This window comes from Heterocephalus glaber, unplaced genomic scaffold (assembly GCF_053883595.1).
Source record: "Heterocephalus glaber isolate CG9 unplaced genomic scaffold, H.glaber_assembly_v1.0 deba00001531, whole genome shotgun sequence".
Lineage (NCBI taxonomy): Eukaryota > Metazoa > Chordata > Mammalia > Rodentia > Bathyergidae > Heterocephalus > Heterocephalus glaber.
The window spans coordinates 12,465,960-12,471,755 of record NW_028258329.1 but is presented as its reverse complement, the minus strand read 5'-3'; the positions used below and the strand labels follow the sequence as shown (position 1 = coordinate 12,471,755).

General features: G+C 43.1%; 1 pseudogene; it reads left to right on the top strand.

Annotated features, from left to right (window-relative positions):
* Positions 1-2,581: 2,581 nt before the first annotated feature.
* On the top strand, positions 2,582-3,545 carry LOC101723977 (sperm-associated antigen 7 pseudogene; annotated as a pseudogene).
* Positions 3,546-5,796: the final 2,251 nt, after the last annotated feature.

Genomic DNA, 5,796 nt, shown 5'->3' with positions numbered 1-5,796 from the left:
ATAAAAGGGCATAAGAAAAGGTTTTTCTCCATCTCTTCAACTTACCACTAGATTCTTGAGTCTTCAAAGAATGAGAGCTGTAACTCAGAGCTGCCACACTGAGTTGTGAAGCCCAGCTGTGCCTCAGAGCTGCATTCCAGAGCTGCCACACTGAACTGTGAAGCTCAGTTGTGCCTTCTGAGCTGTGGCACTTGGCTACAACACTAAGCTGTTACACTTAACTATGCCTCTGAGCTGTGGCACTTAGCTATGACACTGAGCTATAATAAAGATTTTTATAAGACTCTTCTCAATATTCTTACTCTTTTGAATTTGGTTCCTTTTAATAGGGCAGTATTTGGATTTTCATTTCGGAATGGCTTTATATATGTAGAAACATACTTTAAGGTCTGTGTATACTCACAAACTAGTATTCAAACAAGTGAAGGGACATGTATTCAATTAATCCAACAAATACCTCCTGAGTACTTGTTAAATGCTGAAAACCATGGGAGACACTGTAGAGGTAGCATTTAGCTCTTGTCATCAAGACAGTGGAAACACTTGATCAGATATGTTACCTGTCAGCTGCCTTTGAGCTTTGGAAAGTTTTTTCCAGTGAGGGAGGTAGCAGAGAAAGCTTCTGAGTGGCTCTGTGGGGGGAGTGACCTGTCATGAAACATCCTGAGCTGGCCTACTTGGTCACAGCAGAGTAATTGAACCTATGCTGAGACTGTTGGATTCCAAATGACAGATGGTGAGGTTTGAGATAGTACTCAGATACACATAAGAGCAGAACTAAAGACATGAGGGAGCTATCCAGTTTGGAGGGCCCCGAGGGTTGGGCAAAAAATGTTCCATGGCCAAAATGCATGGATTATTTCCATTGTCTCTCAAAAGTAGGAGGGGAGAAGTAGAAATAGGACTTGCATATATTTCCAGATCATGTTTTATTCCTCTCCTTGAAGCCACATTATAAAGGTTTGAAATTTCAAAGGGTAACTGAAATTAAAATGTTACTTGTAGTACTTATGGTAGAAGTCCCCTCCACTAGGCCCATTCTCTGTTTATTGACAATAAAGATGTCCCTCAAGATCCTTCTTCTGATATGGTCTTTGGGAATTTGGAGGAAGTGTCTGCATGTGATATTTTTCAAGAAATAAGTATTGCCATGGAGGTAGATATGGTCTAGGAGTTGGTTTTAAGTAAAGGAGAGCCTCCAAATATCTAGGTCCCTCAATGTCCTATTTTAAGTGGCAGATTGATTTAACTTCATAAGATACTGACATTTTCGAAAAGAAAGTGTGCCTTGGAGTCATGGTGACCCAAAGTTATGAGCAACTGAAGTCATTCCATCTCCATCCTGAAGAGCTGGCACTTACCAAGCCATATGACTTAGGTCTAAGCTTCCCCCTGATATGGTTTTAGCTCACAGAACATTGGAATCAAAAGAAGTAGTAGAATGGGACTCATCTGGGTCTCTTCATGCTAACAGAATGGCTGGGACAATACTGTGCTTTTCAATCTCCATGTTGCACCTTGGATGGGTGGGTGGGGGAGTTGGCAGCTTTAAAAATGAAGCCCTTCATTAAATAGTCTGTGCTGCTTCTTTCAAGGCCCATTGACATGAAAATACAATCCACAATTAGAGGATCTTCATGTCAAATGCCCCGTTCAACAAAGAACCAAGAAACCTGGTCAGATTATAGACTGACAGGGGATACACAAAGGACTAATAAGAGTAAATCTCAGCAGTCAGTGCAATGGGCTCAAAAACAAATATGACATGGTCTTTTCTCCTAAAGCCCATATTCTGCCCATATTCTGGAGTTGAAGGAGAGACCTTTATCTTGATATAACACTAAAAGTGGGATGAATTAAAACTATGAGATCAGAAGTCCAAAGTAGCTGAGAGATGTTTCCAGGCTGAAATGGCATGTGTCCTCTGTCTTACTTTTCTCATTGCTGAGACAAAATACCTGATACCCAAAGGTAAAGGGGAAAAGATTCATCTAACTCACAGATTGTAGAGCTTTTAGTCCATTGTCAGGTGGCTCCAAGGCAGGGTGGTATGGCAGACAAACATCACAGAAGAGAGAAAGAGTTCATGGTAGGCAGAAGGCAGCAAAGCAAGCAAAGGACAAGACAAACCTCTTTCTGTGCCTTATATTGTATCCAAGCTGCTGGGATTAGGGTGGTGCCAAACCAATCAGTGGACTGATTTAGTAATCACCCACCCTTAATCCTAGCATTGCATCACAAATCATCCCAGGATCACACACTCTAGATCCAGCCACCTCTGAAAAAGTCCTACTCATGGCCACATGAGGCTTTGGGAGGACATCTAAACACAAATCACAAGGACCCCAGATTTGTAGGAGGACTTATTTTTTCCAGACAGAGAAGTGAGAGATCTTCCAGGCAGAAGGTACACCTAGTCTGTAGGAGGTTACACAAATCCAGGGCTTGGTTGACATGAGTGGGGAGGCAAGGAAAGCTCAGAGATGAAGTTGGTGAGGTGGCCTGGCCTGGGCCAACCTGTCAAAGGTCTTCTCTTCCAGGAAAAAAAACCATTTAGACCTGATCATGCAAGTCTTGGGGAGACATTGAACAGGCTATGTCTGGAAGTATGCTGAGAGCAGTTTCACTGAAGAAACTACAAGAGCAAGAGAAACAACAGAAAGTGGAATTTCATAAAAGGATGGAGAAAGAGGTGTCAGATTTCATCCAAGACAGTGGGCAGATCAAGAAAACGTTTCACCCTATGAACAAGATAGAGAGGAGCATACTACATGATGTAGTGGAAGTGGCTGGCCTGACATCCTTCTCCTTTGGGGAAGATGATGACTGTTGCTATGCCATGATCTTCAAAAAGGAGTTTGCACCCTTGGATGAAGAGCTGGAATCCTATCACCATGGAGAAGAGTGTGATCCCCAGAAGGCTGAGGAGAAGTGGAAGCTAAAGGAGCTGGCCCAGCAGCAGGAGGAGGAGGCAGCCCAGCAGGGACCAGTGGTGGTAAGCCCTGCCAGTGACTACAAGGGCAAGTATAGCCACCTCATTGGCAAGGGAGCAGCCAAGGATGCAGCCCACATGCTACAGGCCAATAAGACCTATGGCTGTGTGCCTGTGGCCAACAAGAGGGATACACGTTCTATTGAAGAGGCCATGAATGAGATCCGAGCCAAGAAGCGTCTGCGGCAGAGTGGGGAAGAGTTGCCAACTACCTCCTAGGAGCCCCACCGAGCTCCCTTTGACCTCTTGGGGCAGGGCAGGGAGGGACAAGGCTGCTGCTATTAAGACCCATCATGGAGCCCCACCTCTGGAACCTTCTGCCAGCTGTCACTTAGGCTGGGGGGAGCAGGCGTTTGTCACTGTAGGAGCCTGGATATGTATGTGCAGGATGTGTGTGTGTGTGTGTGTGTGTGTGTGTGTGTAAAAGAGTGTGAATGCACAGGTGAATATTTAATCTGTATTATTCTCTGTTCTCCTTGGAACTTTCTTCCCCATGGGGCTGGTTACTTTACATTCAATAAACACTGTTTGACCAGTGGCAGCAGAGAGGAGGAAGCCTGGACTTGGCAGGACTGGGAGTAAGAGATTACTTTGGGAAGATATTTAAGTGTAATTAATGGCAATATTTGTGGAGCAGAGAGACATGGGCTCTGTCTCTTGATGTTTTGACTTGAGATCCTGGCTCTGCCTCTTACTATTTGCACATTCTTGTGCAAGTTACCTAACTTCTCTGTGCCTTGGTTTCATTTGCTGTCAAGTGTGTAAACAAACAAACCCAAAAAACAATAACTATCGAAGGGTTTTCCAAGTTAGATTCAGCACAAACATCAGATTACTAAAAAAGCAGATTCTGACTGAATTAGCCTGAGGGGACCCTGAGATTCTGCATCTCCCACAAGCCTTGGGATGGTGGTGATGCTGCTTCTTCATGTACCAGGTTTTGAGAGGGAAGGGATTTAAAGGCTGTTTTGAGGATTATATAAGCAGATAATTGCAATAAACACCAAGGGCTCACCTGGCGTGGCTATTATTATGATCCCTTAGAAAGGCTAAAGAATGTCTCAGTTGTTGTTTTACAGAATTTTTGTACATTAGAAAGCTCGCTACAGGAAATTACTTGGTGCCCTGGCACCCTTTTTGGCCTGCTACTTGCAGAGGTTAATGTGGCTCAGGTGGTCCAAACCATCCACAATATAAGCCCCACGCTGCAGCTCAGCCCCAAGTTTCCTAAGCTACCACTGCAGCTCTTCCAGTCCCACCTGCTAGGAGATGGGACAACAGAAGCTCTCCATGAGGTTTCCATGTACAAAGAGCTCCAGAAACACATGCACCAATGGAGTTTTAGTTGGGATGGGCTCTCTACTGGCTTTCATGGAGAGGAGAAATGACCATGAGTGATAGAGCACATTGTCAAATGTTGCAGAGAATGTATGAAGACAGGCAGCAAGAATATAAAGAACAAAAATGATCAAATCGACTTCATAAGCCCCTATTTTATTTCCACAAGTGAAGTTCTGGCCAACTAAAGGAAAAAGAAAGCTAATTTGCCTCTTCTCCCTTTGGCTTGTTGCAAATTGCATCTCTCCCCACTTTCTCTGGGAGCTTTCTGCCATGAAGAGCAAGCTCCCTGCAAGGAGTGAAGGGTGCTTCTCCAGGCAAGAGCTTCAATAACCAGGCCTCTCAAACACTGTGCAAAACATTCTCAGACACGAGGAGGGAAGGTGTATCCTAAGCAGAAATATTGCAATGGGCAGAAATCTAATTCTTGCTGAAAATTCAGAGCAGATGCAAAGAAAAAAATTCCTCTAGACTGAACTACAAAATGTTCCAGAAATCCATTGTGCAGATATTTCTCTATGGTTTTTCTGTTACCTGGAAGGAGATGGTAAATAGTTCCCTAGGCCTGAAGTTTGGCTGTTTTCCATATCCATTTGGAAAACTGTGCGTTCTGGGCTATCACCTGGAGCCAATACCTTAGCTTAAATTTCAACACCTGCACAATGAAGGAGATTAAACATTCGACTTCTATTATGAATGTTCCTGACATACCTAACAGATTCTAGGCACTACAAAAATGTTTGCTGAATGAATGAATGCATGGATGGATGGATAAATGAAAGGCTGCAGGCTACATTTTGTTTATGTAGACCCCTGGATATCTTTGAAGACTGACTTTAATTTCCCTTTTCTCCAAGAAGCCACTTCCCTGTTCCCCTCAGCTTTGCTGTATTTCTTTTTTCTTTTTTATTAAATTCTTTTATTGGTACATTGTAGGTATACACCACAATTACATTTCTCATTGGGAATTGTACCTTTATATAATGCATCTTGGTTCTTATTTTTTCCCCATTCCTAGACCTCCCTTCACACCCTCCACCCTTCCCTATTTACAAAGACTTTATTTCCATTTTTTCCATTTCTCATCATTTTTTCCTTTCCCTTCTTTCCTTTCCCCTGCCCCTCCCACTACCCCTACCCCTTTGGACATTTTCTTCCTATTTTACATTATCGATCATTCATTCTAATCATTGGTACATTTTAGGTATACAATATAATGACATTCATCATTGGAAATTTGCACCTTTACATAGTCTCTCTTGGTTCTTATTTTTCACCCTTGCCCAACCCTCCCTTCAACCCCTCCAGTCCTCCCTATTTACAAAGATTTTGTTCCTGTTTTTCCATTTTCTCATATTAATCCCATTCCCTTCTATCCTTTCCCCAGCCCTCCCACTTCCTTCCCCTTTGCCCCTTTTCTTCCTATTTCACATTACCTATTATACATTTAGTCCTTATTTACACTT